Source organism: Seriola aureovittata, chromosome 11, assembly GCF_021018895.1.
Source record: "Seriola aureovittata isolate HTS-2021-v1 ecotype China chromosome 11, ASM2101889v1, whole genome shotgun sequence".
NCBI classification, from domain to species: Eukaryota; Metazoa; Chordata; class Actinopteri; order Carangiformes; family Carangidae; genus Seriola; species Seriola aureovittata.
In genome coordinates, this window is record NC_079374.1 from 19921598 (window position 1) to 19940586 (window position 18989).

General features: G+C 43.9%; 1 long non-coding RNA gene and 7 other non-coding genes across 8 annotated transcripts; all 8 read right to left on the bottom strand.

The window, feature by feature from the left end:
• Positions 1-324: 324 nt before the first annotated feature.
• LOC130178163 (U6 spliceosomal RNA) lies at positions 325-431 on the bottom strand. Its single transcript, XR_008829119.1, has one exon. It is a non-coding gene; the product is annotated as a U6 spliceosomal RNA (small nuclear RNA).
• Positions 432-1358: 927 nt separating this feature from the next.
• Positions 1359-1465, bottom strand: LOC130178164 (U6 spliceosomal RNA). The gene has a single exon (XR_008829120.1). It is a non-coding gene; the product is annotated as a U6 spliceosomal RNA (small nuclear RNA).
• A 605-nt stretch (positions 1466-2070) lies between these two features.
• LOC130178165 (U6 spliceosomal RNA) lies at positions 2071-2177 on the bottom strand. Its single transcript, XR_008829121.1, has one exon. It is a non-coding gene; the product is annotated as a U6 spliceosomal RNA (small nuclear RNA).
• A 605-nt stretch (positions 2178-2782) lies between these two features.
• Positions 2783-2889, bottom strand: LOC130178166 (U6 spliceosomal RNA). The gene has a single exon (XR_008829122.1). It is a non-coding gene; the product is annotated as a U6 spliceosomal RNA (small nuclear RNA).
• Positions 2890-3609: 720 nt separating this feature from the next.
• On the bottom strand, positions 3610-3716 carry LOC130178167 (U6 spliceosomal RNA). The gene has a single exon (XR_008829123.1). It is a non-coding gene; the product is annotated as a U6 spliceosomal RNA (small nuclear RNA).
• Positions 3717-4321: 605 nt separating this feature from the next.
• On the bottom strand, positions 4322-4428 carry LOC130178169 (U6 spliceosomal RNA). The gene has a single exon (XR_008829125.1). It is a non-coding gene; the product is annotated as a U6 spliceosomal RNA (small nuclear RNA).
• An 819-nt stretch (positions 4429-5247) lies between these two features.
• Positions 5248-5354, bottom strand: LOC130178170 (U6 spliceosomal RNA). Its single transcript, XR_008829126.1, has one exon. It is a non-coding gene; the product is annotated as a U6 spliceosomal RNA (small nuclear RNA).
• An 11208-nt stretch (positions 5355-16562) lies between these two features.
• On the bottom strand, positions 16563-18703 carry LOC130177926 (uncharacterized). Its single transcript, XR_008829085.1, has 3 exons — positions 18652-18703; positions 18501-18574; positions 16563-17803 (listed from the first exon to the last, which is right to left on the bottom strand). It is a non-coding gene; the product is annotated as an uncharacterized LOC130177926 (long non-coding RNA).
• Between the last annotated feature and the right edge of the window lie 286 nt (positions 18704-18989).

Genomic DNA, 18989 nt, shown 5'->3' on the forward strand with positions numbered 1-18989 from the left:
CTCATTTGACCACAACTGCTCTATGTACTGCTCAGAGTTGCAAAGGCTCGCAAAGAACACCAGTGATTCCACACATGCAACAGGCAACCGTCCCCATTCCTCATTTGGACATGTCTGCTCTATGTACTGCTCAGAGTTGCAAAGGCTCGTAAGGAACACCAGTCATTCCACACATGCAACAGGCAACCGTCCCCATTCCTCATTTGGACATGTCTGCTCTATGTACTGCTCACAGTTGCAAAGCCTCGCAAGGAACACCAGTCATTCCACACATGCAACAGGCAACCCTCACTTTTAGTTGCTCTAGAAACACGCCAGCAGATGAAAATGTGGAAACGCTTCACGAATTTGCGTGTCATCCTTTCGCAGGGGCCATGCTAATCTTCTCTGTATCGATTCCAATTTTTCATATGCGCTGCCTGAGCAAGCACACTGGTCTTTGTGCGACGGCTGCATTATAACCCCCGGTGGGGAGATTGACCCCGTTGCAGTGGTGCAGACTCAAGTTCTCCCATCCCTAATAGATGGCATCACAAAAGTGTGGGAGTACTTCTTTCTCCATTTATCAACTAAACATTAGTAATAACAACATACTGACTGCATATTTACATGATTACAAAATTAACCAACACAGTATTACCAAAATCTCTTTGACAATGAAAACAGTGCAGTGCCCAATTTTTGCAGCTGCAACAGGCAGCCGTCCCCTTTCCTCATTTGGCCACGCCTGCTCTATGTACTGCTTATGGTTGCAAAGCCTCGCAAAGAACACCAGTGATTCCACACATGCAACAGGCAACCGTCCCCATTCCTCGTTTGATCACAGCTGCTCTATGTACTGCTCAGAGTTGCAAAGGCTCGCAAGGAACACCAGTCATTCCACACATGCAACAGGCAGCTGTCCTCATTCCTCTTTTTCCCAGTTCCTCATTTGGCCATGTCTGCTCTATGTACTGCTTACGGTTGCAAAGCCTCGCAAAGAACACCAGTGATTCCACACATGCAACAGGCAACCGTCCCCATTCCTCATTTGACCACAACTGCTCTATGTACTGCTCAGAGTTGCAAAGGCTCGCAAAGAACACCAGTGATTCCACACATGCAACAGGCAACCGTCCCCATTCCTCATTTGGACATGTCTGCTCTATGTACTGCTCAGAGTTGCAAAGGCTCGTAAGGAACACCAGTCATTCCACACATGCAACAGGCAGCTGTCCTCATTCCTCTTTTTCCCAGTTCCTCATATGGCAATGTCTGCTCTATGTACTGCTCACAGTTGCAAAGGCTCGCAAGGAACACCAGTCATTCCACACATGCAACCCTCACTTTTAGTTGCTCTAGAAACACGCCAGCAGATGAAAATGTGGAAACGCTTCACGAATTTGCGTGTCATCCTTTCGCAGGGGCCATGCTAATCTTCTCTGTATCGATTCCAATTTTTCATATGCGCTGCCTGAGCAAGCACACTGGTCTTTGTGCGACGGCTGCATTATAAGCCCCGGTGGGGAGATCGACCCCGTTGCAGTGGTGCAGACTCAAGTTCTCCCATCCCTAATAGATGGCATCACAAAAGTGTGGGAGTACTTCTTTCTCCATTTATCAACTAAACATTAGTAACAACAACATACTGACTGCATATTTACATGATTACAAAATTAACCAACACAGTATTACCAAAATCTCTTTGACAATGAAAACAGTGCATTGCCCAATTTTTCCAGCTGCAACAAGCAGCCGTCCCCTTTCCTCATTTGGCCACGCCTGCTCTATGTACTGCTTACGGTTGCAAAGCCTCGCAAAGAACACCAGTGATTCCACACCTGCAACAGGCAACCGTCCCCATTCCTCATTTGACCACAACTGCTCTATGTACTGCTCAGAGTTGCAAAGGCTCGCAAAGAACACCAGTGATTCCACACATGCAACAGGCAACCGTCCCCATTCCTCATTTGGACATGTCTGCTCTATGTACTGTTCACAGTTGCAAAGGCTCGCAAGGAACACCAGTCATTCCACACATGCAACAGGCAACCCTCACTTTTAGTTGCTCTAGAAACACGCCAGCAGATGAAAATGTGGAAACGCTTCACGAATTTGCGTGTCATCCTTTCGCAGGGGCCATGCTAATCTTCTCTGTATCGATTCCAATTTTTCATATGCGCTGCCTGAGCAAGCACACTGGTCTTTGTGCGACGGCTGCATTATAAGCCCCGGTGGGGAGATCGACCCCGTTGCAGTGGTGCAGACTCAAGTTCTCCCATCCCTAATAGATGGCATCACAAAAGTGTGGGAGTACTTCTTTCTCCATTTATCAACTAAACATTAGTAACAACAACATACTGACTGCATATTTACATGATTACAAAATTAACCAACACAGTAATACCAAAATCTCTTTGACAATGAAAACAGTGCAGTGCCCAATTTTTCCAGCTGCAAAAGGCAGCCGTCCCCTTTCCTCATTTGGCCACGCCTGCTCTATGTACTGCTTACGGTTGCAAAGCTTCGCAAAGAACACCAGTGATTCCACACATGCAACAGGCAACCGTCCCCATTCCTTATTTGACCACAACTGCTCTATGTACTGCTCAGAGTTGCAAAGGCTCGCAAGGAACACCAGTCATTCCACACCTGCAACAGGCAACCGTCCCCATTCCTCATTTGATCACAACTGCTCTATGTACTGCTCAGAGTTGCAAAGGCTCGCAAAGAACACCAGTGATTCCACACATGCAACAGGCAACCCTCACTTTTAGTTGCTCTAGAAACACGCCAGCAGATGAAAATGTGGAAACGCTTCACGAATTTGCGTGTCATCCTTTCGCAGGGGCCATGCTAATCTTCTCTGTATCGATTCCAATTTTTCATATGCGCTGCCTGAGCAAGCACACTGGTCTTTGTGCGACGGCTGCATTATAAGCCCCGGTGGGGAGATCGACCCCGTTGCAGTGGTGCAGACTCAAGTTCTCCCATCCCTAATAGATGGCATCACAAAAGTGTGGGAGTACTTCTTTCTCCATTTATCAACTAAACATTAGTAATAACAACATACTGACTGCATATTTACATGATTACAAAATTAACCAACACAGTATTACCAAAATCTCTTTGACAATGAAAACAGTGCAGTGCCCAATTTTTCCAGCTGCAACAAGCAGCCGTCCCCTTTCCTCATTTGGCCACGCCTGCTCTATGTACTGCTTACAGTTGCAAAGGCTCGCAAGGAACACCAGTCATTCCACACATGCAACAGGCAGCTGTCCTCATTCCTCTTTTTCCCAGTTCCTCATTTGGCCATGTCTGCTCTATGTACTGCTTACGGTTGCAAAGCCTCGCAAAGAACACCAGTGATTCCACACATGCAACAGGCAACCGTCCCCATTCCTCATTTGACCACAACTGCTCTATGTACTGCTCAGATTTGCAAAGGCTCGCAAGGAACACCAGTCATTCCACACATGCAACAGGCAACCGTCCCCATTCCTCATTTGGACATGTCTGCTCTATGTACTGCTCACAGTTGCAAAGGCTCGCAAGGAACACCAGTCATTCCACACATGCAACAGGCAACCCTCACTTTTAGTTGCTCTAGAAACACGCCAGCAGATGAAAATGTGGAAACGCTTCACGAATTTGCGTGTCATCCTTTCGCAGGGGCCATGCTAATCTTCTCTGTATCGATTCCAATTTTTCATATGCGCTGCCTGAGCAAGCACACTGGTCTTTGTGCGACGGCTGCATTATAAGCCCCGGTGGGGAGATCGACCCCGTTGCAGTGGTGCAGACTCAAGTTCTCCCATCCCTAATAGATGGCATCACAAAAGTGTGGGAGTACTTCTTTCTCCATTTATCAACTAAACATTAGTAATAACAACATACTGACTGCATATTTACATGATTACAAAGTTAACCAACACAGTAATACCAAAATCTCTTTGACAATGAAAACAGTGCAGTGCCCAATTTTTGCAGCTGCAACAGGCAGCCGTCCCCTTTCCTCATTTGGCCACGCCTGCTCTATGTACTGCTTAGGGTTGCAAAGCTTCGCAAAGAACACCAGTCATTCCACACATGCAACAGGCAGCTGTCCTCATTCCTCATTTGACCACAACTGCTCTATGTACTGCTCAGAGTTGCAAAGGCTCGCAAAGAACACCAGTGATTCCACACATGCAACAGGCAACCGTCCCCATTCCTCATTTGGACATGTCTGCTCTATGTACTGCTCACAGTTGCAAAGGCTCGCAAGGAACACCAGTCATTCCACACATGCAACAGGCAACCCTCACTTTTAGTTGCTCTAGAAACACGCCAGCAGATGAAAATGTGGAAACGCTTCACGAATTTGCGTGTCATCCTTTCGCAGGGGCCATGCTAATCTTCTCTGTATCGATTCCAATTTTTCATATGCGCTGCCTGAGCAAGCACACTGGTCTTTGTGCGACGGCTGCATTATAAGCCCCGGTGGGGAGATCGACCCCGTTGCAGTGGTGCAGACTCAAGTTCTCCCATCCCTAATAGATGGCATCACAAAAGTGTGGGAGTACTTCTTTCTCCACTTATCAACTAAACATTAGTAATAACAACATACTGACTGCATATTTACATGATTACAAAATTAACCAACACAGTATTACCAAAATCTCTTTGACAATGAAAACAGTGCAGTGCCCAATTTTTCCAGCTGCAACAAGCAGCCGTCCCCTTTCCTCATTTGGCCACGCCTGCTCTATGTACTGCTTACGGTTGCAAAGCCTCGCAAAGAACACCAGTGATTCCACACCTGCAACAGGCAACCGTCCCCATTCCTCATTTGACCACAACTGCTCTATGTACTGCTCAGAGTTGCAAAGGCTCGCAAGGAACACCAGTCATTCCACACATGCAACAGGCAGCTGTCCTCATTCCTCTTTTTCCCAGTTCCTCATTTGGCCATGTCTGCTCTATGTACTGCTTACGGTTGCAAAGCCTCGCAAAGAACACCAGTGATTCCACACATGCAACAGGCAACCGTCCCCATTCCTCATTTGACCACAACTGCTCTATGTACTGCTCAGAGTTGCAAAGGCTCGCAAGGAACACCAGTCATTCCACACATGCAACAGGCAACCGTCCCCATTCCTCATTTGGACATGTCTGCTCTATGTACTGCTCACAGTTGCAAAGGCTCGCAAGGAACACCAGTCATTCCACACATGCAACAGGCAACCCTCACTTTTAGTTGCTCTAGAAACACGCCAGCAGATGAAAATGTGGAAACGCTTCACGAATTTGCGTGTCATCCTTTCGCAGGGGCCATGCTAATCTTCTCTGTATCGATTCCAATTTTTCATATGCGCTGCCTGAGCAAGCACACTGGTCTTTGTGCGACGGCTGCATTATAAGCCCCGGTGGGGAGATCGACCCCGTTGCAGTGGTGCAGACTCAAGTTCTCCCATCCCTAATAGATGGCATCACAAAAGTGTGGGAGTACTTCTTTCTCCATTTATCAACTAAACATTAGTAATAACAACATACTGACTGCATATTTACATGATTACAAAGTTAACCAACACAGTAATACCAAAATCTCTTTGACAATGAAAACAGTGCAGTGCCCAATTTTTGCAGCTGCAACAGGCAGCCGTCCCCTTTCCTCATTTGGCCACGCCTGCTCTATGTACTGCTTAGGGTTGCAAAGCTTCGCAAAGAACACCAGTGATTCCACACATGCAACAGGCAGCTGTCCTCATTCCTCTTTTTCCCAGTTCCTCATTTGGCCATGTCTGCTCTATGTACTGCTTACGGTTGCAAAGCCTCGCAAAGAACACCAGTGATTCCACACATGCAACAGGCAACCGTCCCCATTCCTCATTTGACCACAACTGCTCTATGTACTGCTCAGAGTTGCAAAGGCTCGCAAGGAACACCAGTCATTCCACACATGCAACAGGCAACCGTCCCCATTCCTCATTTGGCCACGCCTGCTCTATGTACTGCTTACGGTTGCAAAGCCTAGCAAAGAACACCAGTGATTCCACACATGCAACAGGCAACCGTCCCCATTCCTTATTTGACCACAACTGCTCTATGTACTGCTCAGAGTTGCAAAAGCTCGTAGGGAACACCAGTCATTCCACACATGCAACAGGCAGCTGTCCTCATTCCTCTTTTTCCCAGTTCCTCATTTGGACATGTCTGCTCTATGTACTGCTCAGAGTTGCAAAGGCCCCCAAGGAACACCAGTCATTCCACACATGCAACAGGCAGCTGTCCCCATTCCTCATTTCTCTTTTTCCCAGTTCCTCATTGCTCTGATTAGTAGCTAAAGGGGAGAGAGCTCTGACGGTCCTACCAACTCTGTTTCCCCATCCATCTATTAGAGAGGAGGAAGTCTTCAGATCTACCACTGAGGACTCCCATAGGTCATTTATTGACATACACCCTGTAAGTTTAGCCTGAAGTTTTCTACTTTAATAAGAGTTTTAGATTTATCATTTATGGATATTGTTTTACATTCACAGTTTGTTATTTTTTGTTTTCAAACATTCTGGCCCTAAATTACCTTCCTAGATAACCCTAGAGTGATTACTGGAGTTCACTAGCCAACTATTTGAGGTGGAGCTGATTTTATGACAGCACTGCCTGGGGCAGTGGGCATGACTGAAGTTACTGATGGCTAAAGTGGTCCGGTATTTTATCTACAGCCCTTTTAATTAGCCCAAGGGATGTTCATCAGGTCTTGTGTATTCATCAATAGGAGCTGTATTCACTAAAACTATGCCTGTGAGATCTGGTTTGTGCAAAACGGCTGTGTGGGTTAATGTGCTTCAATGTTAATGATAATATCAACGTTAAAGTAATATTAAAAATAACAAAATGATCAATCCAAACCACTATTTCAAAATAACCTTCACATTTAATTTACAAACAATGATTCTGAATACAAATTTAACTAGTTTGCGTTTCACATATTTGCATTTGGCCATATTTTGAAATGTAAATACTATCAGTTTTTCAGAAATAATTTTTTGGTGATCGTTTTTTCTTTTTTTTTTTGCATTTTTATACTTTGTCAATTGTTTTGCAAAACCAAGTGACTGATGTGTAATTAACAGGTGGGGACCACCATGGTTGAGTATTTACAAAATGCAGAAACCAGTCAACTGAAATGCCAGCCCTTCAATGTTATTTCAGGCCATGCCATCAATACTTACTCTTCCCTGGTGGCTGTAGATGTTTGTTTCATGATGTTTGACATCAATTACACCAAGCAGTGCCTCCCCACCTGGGAGTTTCTCCAGCATGCAGTGTTTTGTATATTATGTACATTTATATTCATATGAACTTGTTTGGCAGAAAATTATTATTATTATTATTAAAAGTATCAAAGCAATGAGACAAATAACCCAGACGATGGGTAAAATGTAACCAAGGAATAGAAACTTTCACCCAAAAGGTTGGGTCAAATGAACATTCCAGCATTCTGGGTTAAATAATAAAACCCAGCAGGTCAAACCAACCCAGCACATATTCTGTCCAATAGTTAACCAGCTGTGGAATTAAGCTTGGCTTATTTTTTTAACCCAGCAGTTTTTTGAGTGCTATTACAAGGGCAAACATAAGTGTTTGCAGAATAACTGTTGCTTGATGTTATTAAACATAAAAAGCAATAATGACAGTGAAATAACTGTATAATGCTAACCACAAAAGCCAGTACCAAATGAAAGGTCACCATTAATGGCTGCAACAGTTTATCTATATATCTATATATAGATATAGATATATATATATATCTATATAGATATAGATATATATACATATGGGTTAGAAATGATTGAAGTTGTATTCACTGATTTTTTGGCCACAAAAATATATGTGTACATGCAAAACATGCCCCCTGCAGGTTTGGAGTGCATGCTGGGGAACCTGGCCTGTGCATTTTGTGACTGGGGTTTTGACACAACAGGTGCTACAAATACTTAGTTAATTTCTTCCTGCACATGGAAACTGCCATGCAGAATTACAAATCTGGTGCACACTGGCCTTCAAGCAGATGCAAAGTATGTCAGGAGCCCCTCAGTAATTGATGTTAGAAAGTATTAGAAGAGGGCCTTTATTATTCCTCCTCTTCCAACAAAATGCTTATGTTACACTTGGGTTAGAAATGCTTGAAGTTGTATTGACTGATTTTTTGGCCACAAAAATATATGTGTACATGCAAAACAAATTCCCTATTAAACATCCAGACACAGAGTGACATTAGCATTCCCTGGGAATCGCCAATTTTCACAAACTCCTGAGAAATATACAGCATCTAGCTCACTATAGATGCTGCATCTGTTGTTTGCAATTTGTCATTGTGCATAAAACCAAAACAAAGAGCTGAAAGAAGCTTAAACACTCAGTTCAGCCAGGGAGAACTGCAGAGCTGTTGAAAATTCTGTGTGTGTTTGTCACTTTTACATTACATATAGCTATTTTGGTATTTTCTAATCAAAGAATTTTCTTGACCACATAGAAAATCAGCCACCTCAACTGTTTGGGGTGTAGCCTATTTTCAGATTTAAACCAGGGTGAATGGACAGTGTCTCCAGTTAGTTTCTTTTAGCAGCAATAATGATTCCGCGCAGTGATGACAATGCTATTAAACAAAGATGCTGGTAAATCTGTGGTTGCCAGTGTGGGTTACAACATGCCATGCAGGTGACAGCCCAGAAATGATTGTAATGGATTCCAAAGACTTTCTGGGATTTATTTTTAATCAACAACACAGTATGCAGGGTCCCTCAAAAGAATGCAGATCTTTTTTCATAATCATCACCGTTGCATATAATGGCTGTGTGACAGATTAAATAGGAGGTAGCGAGTCCTTGGGCCTGGCAGGAATGCTGCTAGAAAAGTGCCAATTTCATTTTCAGGCTGTGTTCATGCATCTGGCCACTGACATTCATTACTGACAGCATGTCATTAGAAGGCTGATTTTCCCCACTTTAGGAGCACTTTCAAGCACATTCTGCAGTGGAGGCTTTTCGTACAGGAACAGTGACATTTATTGTACTGAAAAGGTGTAGGCCTAAGAGAATACTCTAAATTGTTTTTCAGATAAATATTAGTTGTAAATATTTTAAAAGTACAGTATGTTTAAACTGAATATATCGACCAGTCAAAACTGTTAATTTAATCAATTATTTTAAGTTCTCCTAATCAACATTTCTACATTCACAATGTATCAAATAGCTATATGTAATGTAAAAGTGACAAACACACAGAATTTTCAACAGCTCTGCAGTTCTCCTTGGCTGAACTGAGTGTTTAAGCTTCTTTCAGCTCTTTGTTTTGGTTTTATGCACAATGACAAGTTGCAAACAACAGATGCAGCACCTATATATATATTTCTCAGGAGTTTGTGAAAATTGGCGATTCCCAGGGAATGCTAATGTCACTCTGTGTCTGAATGTTTAATAGGGAATTTGTTATGCATGTACACATATATTTTTGTGGCCAAAAAATCAGGCAATACAACTTCAAGCATTTCTAACCCAAGTGTCACATAAGCATTTTGTTGGAAGAGGAGGAATAATAAAGGCCCTCTTCTAATACTTTCTAACATCAATTACTGAGGGGCTCCTGACATACTTTGCATCTGCTTGAAGGCCAGTGTGCACCAGATTTGTAATTCTGCATGGCAGTTTCCATGTGCAGGAAGAAATTAACTAAGTATTTGTAGCGCCTGTTGTGTCAAAACCCCAGTCACAAAATGCACAGGCCAGGTTCCCCAGCATGCACTCCAAACCTGCAGGGGGCAACCACACAATTTGGTGCACCCATGTTCACAGGAAGGGAAAATGATAAATGTTTGGGAAGGAGCTCAATTCACTCTCTCACCTGCTGCTGAAGAACAATAGGCTACAGCCACGGCTCATGTTCATCATCACAGACGCAACTGGTAGGACAAACCAAGTTTATGTGCTTTGTGACCTTTTCAGTTAGTATTTGTATTTGAGAACATGCTATCTAAGTTGAGACTTAATTTTGAAACTTAATGAATTTTGTGTTAGGTTTAATATGTGAATTTAGTTCATTAGTTGAGAAATTAACATTTATTCTTTATCTTAGTCTTTAATATTTTTTAAGAAAATGTTATGTATGCATTTATTTGAAACTAATGTATATCTTTTTATTTATCTTTAAGGTTTTCAACGTATTCCGTTCTATTCTATGCTATTCGGTTCTATTTTATTCCATCCTCCCCATCTTTAAGAAAATAAAAAATCAAAGAATTGAGTTGTCCTTTGCGTTCCTCAGATGAGCAAGCCACTTATCAAGTTTGGACAGAGTTGTGGTCAGCCAGAGAAAGAAAAACTTCAAACAAAACTTGACAGTTGAAAACCAGCGTGCCAGTGAGGACAAGGATTAAAGGCCTGAAGTCAAGCTGTCGACGCAAAGGAGGAATTGACTGAAAATTCTTCACCATGGCAAAGGAAACTCTCGGGAAAACAGTCAAGCAACTGAAGCAGGAGAGGACCTTAGCTAAAGCTGCTTTCACCAAGCAGGCAAATTACCTGAGCAGAGCCACAGATGACATGATCAAGCATGAACTACAAGAGAAGTTCAGCAAGCTCAGTTCCCTGGCAAGGAATGTCAGCAATGCAAATGAAGACTACAGGGCTGGCCTACTGTCAGACACTGAAGCAGAAACTGAGGAGGGTGAAGAAGTCAAGCTTAGGAAGGACCAGCAGGCTGAATTTGAAAGGACAATGGAGGAGTGTGACGCAAGACTGGCTGAAGTCTGTGAAGCTGTCCGATCCAAACTCTGGCCAAGGTATGGTAAAGCAGAGGTAAATTATGCAATCCAAGAAGCAGAAAAAGGCCTGTGACAAAGCCCATGGAAACCCCACCACTGCTATCAATAGAGACGGTTTTGAACTGCAATTGGAAGGAGCAAGGAAGCAATCCATGATGCAATTTCAAGCCTGAAAGACTGGGAAAAATGGATTCCATATGATCAGGCAGCAGACCTGGAAGGCAGGTTAAAAGACCTGAGAACATTCGGCAGCAACCTCGAGGCCAGGAGAGCAGAATTCCTCACCGCGCAAAGAATTGAAGAAGAGGAAAGAAGAGGAAGAGAGTCTCAACCACCTCAACCGATGGCAACTCAACAACCAGTGGTGAGAATAAAGCCAACCAGTCTACCTAAATTCACTGGGTGTAAGAGGAATTTCCACAGATGGAAGAGAGACTGGGAAAGCCTGCAAAAGCAGGGAGAGCCGACCGGCTCAGTGGAGGTAAAGAAGTTCCAACTCCTTGACAGTGTGGACGAGAGAATATGTAGAGACCTGCGCCTGTCAACATACAACAGCGCTGAAGACATATTCAGAGTACTCCAGAACAGGTATGGAAACAAGCCAGCAATCGCCTTGGAAATAATTGAAAGACTTGGAGAGGATCCCTCCTTTAAAGTCACACCAGCCAAGGAAGGTAATTGACCTAATTCAAGCTGTGGAAAAGGCCCTGAATGACCTCACGGAGCTTGAAAGTACTGGTGCCATCAAGAATCCCCTTGTAATCTGATCCATAGAGAGCAAACTGCCAGACAATATGAAGAGGGACTGGCTGACATTCATGGTTAATCCAAGAAATGGAGTCACACCTGACAATCACTTTGACGTCCTTCTTACATTCTTAAAGACACAAGAGGATATTCTAGAGAAACTAGACCAACTGGGGGTAAGTGAAAAACCTGAAAAGAAAGTTACTTACCTGGAGAAGAAGTCAGCCTCCACAAAGTCCACAAGGAAAGCAGGATGTGTTGTCTGTGGAGATGAGAGGCACCGTGAGAAGATCTTCTTTTGTAAGCAGTTCAAAGAACTAAGACCTAGTGAGAAGCTCAACGCTGTCGAAAGGCTGGGAGCATGCAGAAGATGCCTCAGATGTCATGCAGAGGATGATGAATGTACAGACACTTACCTGTGCAGGAACAGAGACTGCAAGAGAGGAAGCTCCTCAGACCACCATTTCTTTCTCTGCCTGAAAGGAGGATTCAAGGGGAAAGACTCTGAGAAAGTGGGAAAACCCAGCACCAGGAGGAAAACATTCACAGAGGAGCAGGAGAAATTGATATCTGAGATCGCCCCAGACATGGCAGAAAAATTCAGGAGAGCCTTCACCAACATGGCTGCAAAATCACACTGCACTGGAAAAAGCCTTCCTGGAGTGATGGGCTCAAGCACAGGTGAGTTACCAGTTATCCTTATGCTTCTTGAAGTAACCACCAACGCAGGACAGAAAATTGGAACCCTCATTGATTTGGCATCGGATACCAACTACATCACTCATGAAGCTGCCAGAAGACTGAACCTTCGAAGTGAAAGGATCTCGCTTGTCGTCCATGGAGTCGGAGGCATGACCATGAAGGTAAAGACCAAAAGATACCTACTCAAGATAAGAGGGAAGACACCTAGAGGCACAAAAAGAGCTCATGAACTGATCTGCTTTGGGTTGGAGGAAATTGCAAAGGTGCACAGAGTAATCGAGGCACAACAACTCAGGAAGTTCTTCCCTGACACCGACCTGGACGACCTTCACAGACCAGAGCATGTTGAGCTTCTCATCAGCCACCGTGAAGGAAGACTTGCTCCACAGAGAATAAAGGTAATAGGAGATCTGGTCCTTTGGGAAAGCCCTTTAGGGAAAACCATTGGTGGAGCACATCCTGACCTCTGTGAAGTAGTGGACATGACCCTGCACAATTCTGAGACTCACTTTGCCCGATCGATGAGAACCACAGCAGTGAAATATCAAGAGATTGCTGAGATGCAAGAATCCAGAGCTGAAACCAAAAACACTGTTGCTGGGAGAGAGTTCTTGGACTGGTGGAAGTGGGACAGCATTGGGGTGGCCTGCGAACCCAGGTGTGGAGCATGTCGGTGTGGTAACTGTCAACCAGGAGGCAAAGACATGACTGAGCGAGGAAAGAGAGCTGGAGATCATCAGGCAAGGCCTCGCCTATGTAAAATCAGATGTGCATAGTCAACAGCCTCACTGGGACACAAAATACCCCTGGATTGAAGATCCAGGTTCACTGCCCAACAACAGAAATGCAGTGGAGGCCACATTTCTGAGGACAGAGAGACAGCTCAAGAAAGAACCAGAGTGGCGCGTGGCATACACAACTCAGGTCCATGAGATGGTGGAAAGAAAGGCAGCAAAGAAACTCACCAAAGAGACCATTTCTGAATGGAAAGGCCCAGTATGGTACGTTAGCCACTTGGTGGCGCCAAATCCACACTCTGTCACAACACCTGTCCGACTGGTATGGAACAGCAGCCAGAAGTTTAGAGGGATCAGCATGAACGACCTTCTCCTGAAAGGGCCCGATGTACTCAATCCCATCCGAGCAGTGCCACTAAGGTTCAGAAGAGGTGTCCATGCTGCCCTCGGCGACATCAAGAAGATGTACAATTCTGTGTGGCTTGAAGACCTGGAAATGCACCTTCAGAGATTTCTCTGGAGAGACAGTGAAGATGGAGAAATTGAGGAATATGCCATCACCAGAGTCAACATTGGTGACCGACCAGCAGGGTGCATCGCACAACTGGCAATGAGAGAGACAGCAAAGCTGCCCATGTTCACTCACCTGGAAGAGGAGCACAGGATCTTTGAAGAGGATTCCTACGTAGATGACATCTTGACATCCCATAATGACCTGGGAAAACTAGAAGAAACCACCAGAACAGTCAAAGAAATCCTGAAGGCAGGTGGGTTCTTCCTCAAGCCATGGGTCTGGTCAGGCCAAAGTGGGAGGCAGACGTCCACATCAGAACATCCAGAACCATCAGATCAAGTCCTCATTCTCCTGAACCAAATGAGAGAAGGAGAAAACAAAGCCCTTGGAGTTGGTTACCTGGTTGAACCAGACAAACTGTACCTCATGACCTCAATCAACTTCTCAAAGAGAAAAAAGAAGATGAGACTTAGCCAGAATCTCGTCAGAGAAGAGGTGAGAGAAAAAACTCCAAACCCACTGACTAGAAGACAACTGCTTAGCCAAGTAGCTAGCTTGTATGACCCAATAGGCCTTGCAACACCTGCCAAACAGAAGGGAGCCATTCTGGTCAGAAAAGCATTTCAAGAAGCTGGAGGCAAAACTCTAACACGAGACACATGGGACAAACCTCTGTCTGAAAAACTCAGAGAAGAAGCCATCCACCTGTTCGAGGAATACACACGCCTCAACCAAATCACCTTCCACAGAAGCCTCACACCAGTCAAAAGGATTGGAGAACCCTGGGGATAACATTCTCAGATGGAAGTGATCAGAGCTATGGAGCTGTTGCATACTTCAGGTGGGAGACCGAACAAAGCATCCTGGTTCGGCTTGTGGAGTCCAAAGCAAAGCTCACGCCGCTTGAAAGCTGAGGGCTGTGGTGCTGTCTTCGCTGCAAGACTCAGGAAATACATTGAAAAGCACAGTCGGATGCAAGTTGAACGTTGGCTCCACCTGCTGGACAGTCAAACTGTACTAGGTGCAAGCCAAAGAGACAGTTATGGGTACCAGACCTTTTTTGCAAACAGAGTGGGAGAGATCCAGAAGTCCACATCAGTTGAAGACTGGAGATGGATTCCAGGTGAGCAAAACATTGCAGACCTCATAACAAGAGGAGCAACCCCAGAAGACCTCAAAGAGGACTCTGTGTGGCAAAATGGACCAGAGTTTCTGAAACAACCTGTGGAAGAGTGGCCGACAAAGTCAGCTAAAGATGTTGCCGCATATGCCAAAGAAGGTATAAGCAAGCTCCAAAGGAAATGTTTTACAGCAGCACTGACCCGAGCACAGGTAAAAAGAAACCAACAAGCCTCACCTGCCACTGCAATGCCAATGTCTCCGACCTCTGCCCTTTCTCCAAACACTGACCAAAATAAGGATCTGCAAAGCAGCCAAAGTGGAGGAAAACACCAAATCCAAGTCCAGAGACCAACTGCTGGTTCTGCAGTGAAGAAAACCCTTGACATCAGTAAGTTCAGCAGTTTAACCAAGCTGGCGAGAGTCATTGCCTGGGTGTGGAGAGCTGCCACAAGGTCGACAGAAGTGCTGGACAGAACCTCAACCACAAGTAGGCCAAAGAGAGAGAAAATTCTTTCAGCTCTTGAGATCAAGTCCAAGGTCAAAGAAGCTCCACTTACAGTCAGAGAGTGTGAAGATGCACTTAGGGATCTCTTCCTTGCAGCTCAAGAGGAGGTGACCTTTCCAGACACCACACTCAATAGGCTTGCTGTGGTCAGAGATGAAAATACTGGGCTTTTGCTATGTGGAGGAAGATTCCAAATCTTTAATGAAGAGAAGACTGCAGTACCAATCTTGCCCTGCACATCATGGGTATCCACTCTCCTAGCTCAAGAAGCCCACAAGGAAAATCATGAAGAAATCGCAGGTACGCTCCTCCGAATGAGACGGAAAGCCTGGGTGATAAGAGGACGGAAACTAGCCCAGAAGATTGTTGACAACTGTGTAACATGCAGGAAAGCCAAGGCCCGAAAATGCCAACAGATCATGAGTGACCTCCTGCTGGAGCGAATAACACCAGCCAATCCATTTGAATACACGACAGTGGACTTATTTGGACCTTATGAAGTGATGGATGAGGTGAGAAAGAAGGTGAGACTCAAAGTGTGGGGAGTTGTCATCTGCGGCATGGCGTCTAGAGCTATGCACACTGACCTTGTCAGTGACCAGTCAGCTGAAGGCTTCCTGTTAGCCTATCAACAATTCACAGCAATGAGAGGATCCCCAAGGAAATTGTGGTCGGACCCTGGAAAGAACTTTGTTGAAGCCAAACCTGCCCTCAAAGAGCTCCACATGTTCCTGGACCGACTGGAAAAGTCAAAGCTTGAAAATTAAGCCTCCAAACACAGCACAGAATGGAGCTGGAGGATCCATCCAGCAGACTCACCTCACAGAAACGGAGCCGCTGAAGCTGCTGTCCGTACTGTGAAGTGGGCTTTGCACAATCTGGGAGGTAATGGACTCTTCACGTGGAGTGAGTTCCAAACTTTCCTTTATATGGCTTCTAACCTCGCCAATGAACGACCTATTGATGCCAGGACTCAGAGCAGGGAGGACTGTGTAGAATACATCAGCCCAAATTCACTTCTACTCGGAAGAACTGGACCAAGGGGGGATCCAGCTACCTTTGACCTTTTTTAAGGTTACTCCTACAAAAGACTGAGAGCTATCCAAACAGAGGTTGACCGGTTCTGGAGGAAATGGAGCCAGTTAGCAGGACCAAACCTGTTCGTCAGAACCAAGTGGCACATAACTAACAGGAACGTGGCCATTGGAGATGTCATCTGGCTGGCTGACCAAAACACCCTATGAGGTCAATTCAGGCTTGCCAAAGTTGTTGATGTCAACACTGACAAAAAAGCAATTGTGAGGGATGTGCTTCTCAGATCCTTTCCCAGCTACCCAGTTTCAACTGTGAAGCCCACTCAAAAGGTGAAGAAGAACCAAAATACCTGCAACAATTCTTCACAGAGATGTCAGACGGATAGTTGTCCTGCTTCCAGTTGAAGAGCAGCAACAAAATCAAAAATAAAGGCCAAATACATCACAGACCTGGTGTGACCTCCTTAGGTTGAAGAACCAGGAGGTCAAGTGGGAGGCGTTGTGTCAAAACCCCAGTCACAAAATGCACAGGCCAGGTTCCCCAGCATGCACTCCAAACCTGCAGGGGGCAACCACACAATTTGGTGCACCCATGTTCACAGGAAGTGTTTCACAGGAAGGGAAAATGATAAATGTTTGGGAAGGAGCTCAATTCACTCTCTCACCTGCTGCTGAAGAACAATAGGCTACAGCCATGGCTCATGTTCATCATCACAGACAGACCAAGTTTATGTGCTTTGTGACCTTTTCAGTTTGTATTTGTATTTGACAACATGCTATCTAAGTTGAGACTTAATTTTGAAACTTAATGAATTTTGTGTTAGGTTTAATATGTGAATTTAGTTCATTAGTTGAGAAATTAACATTTATTCTTTATCTTAGTCTTTAATATTCTTTAAGAAAATGTTATGTATGCATTTATTTGAAACTAATGCATATCTTTTTATTTATCTTTAAGGTTTTCAACGTATTCCGTTCTATTCTATGCTATTCGGTTCTATTTTATTCCATCCTCCCCATCTTTAAGAAAATAAAAAATCAAAGAATTGAGTTGTCCTTTGCGTTCCTCAGATGAGCAAGCCATTTATCAAGTTTGGGCAGAGTTGTGGTCAGCCAGAGAAAAAAAAATTCAAACAAAACACACAAAACTTGACAGCGCCCTTAGCAGTTCTTGAACAAAACCATACTACTGACACCTATACTCTCTAGGTTTGGAGAGCTGGATATAGTTATTCATATGAGAGAACATAAAGTTAACAGTTGACAATTTATTGCCTCACACAGGTAAATTTTTGGCAGTGTATGAAACATAAAAATTACGAAAAATGGAGCTCTTTCATGAAAAACAAAATAAAAAAAGTTTAAATAAAAGTGTCCCTCCTTCGTTATTAGGATGCAAGAGTTCAACTCTGTTCTGTGGTGTACGTGTAATGTTCTGAGATGTTCAGTTCACTACCTGGGTAGATTTGTGTGTTATTTTCTTATCTATGTCAATGAGTGAAGTGAGATGATCTCTGGGGGTCTTCGGAATGGATCCCACGGCTGGCCACACCGTGCACCGTTCCATCCAAGTCGCTCGTCCTTCCTGGCTCGCCACCAAACCTCCACAGGCTCGGAATCTGAATCAGTTCCTAATCCGGCAATAAAAAAAACAATCTACACGTAGAGTGCAGAAAACATATCCATTACTCTCTCAATCACATGACATCATTCTACTTTCACTTTTCACTCTAAATATCTTCCATATCTATACCCAAATGCAGGATATACAGTATTCAAATCAATTTAAATGAGTCTGTATACATTTACAGTACAGTATAAGTATTTTAACCATGACAATTATTCACCATGAACTTATATTTTAAAGTAAATGCACTTATTTATCTTTTTAACTGCAGCATACATCTCTTTTTAACCGTAAATGAACAGTATTAAGCCACTCTTTTTAACCAACATAAATATTTAAACAACTTCAGTGCAATAAAACACATTATGTACATCTCAGTTTTCAGAAAATATATCAAAACAATTATGCATTATGTGCTGTCTTTATTTCTCTCGTAAATGTCAGTAGCAACACGTTAGCTTACCCAGCTAGACCGTTAACACTCACTTCACATATTACAGCGCTAGTATCACTCGCGGCTAGCGTAAGCTTCGTGCTAACTTAGTTAGCGATCTTTTCAAAGTCCGTTTTCACGGTTCACAATGATACAGAGAATACCACGGTGGGTTCAAACATTAGGACACATTCCTATAACTCCGATTGGTTTAATAAAAGTATCTCAATGAAAGGCATTTTCACATAACAACAACGAGGCCTAGCCTCTTAACATGTAGCAGCCATGCTTACCGGAGTCCAACAGAGGGCATACACGGTTGAAGCAGCTCCTCTCTCGCTCTCTCAATAACTCACAAGGCTCTCTCCTAATAAACAAGAGACTTATCAATACACTACGCGGGGATTAATCATTAATTTATGAGGTTTACATCATGTTTCATACCCAAATTCGTCAGCTCACTCAACGAGCGGCTCTCTCGGTCAGTGTCTCGGTGTCTCAGAACGAGCGCGCATGCTGCGTGGCCGTGACAAAGACTACAGGGCTGTTGCACCACCATATGGTGGGCATGGTAAACTCTCCTAAATTACATAAATGGGTTTAGTACCCATGTGGGTTACATATTGATATATGTTGACAATGTGCCATTGATTGTTTATTTATGTTTCATCAAATTTCTAAACCTGAAAGCGTGAAAATGTATACGAGTCTATTTCCTCTTTCAATGTATGAACATTTATGTGTGCATGATAATTACTTAGGAATAATTCATGGCATTTCAA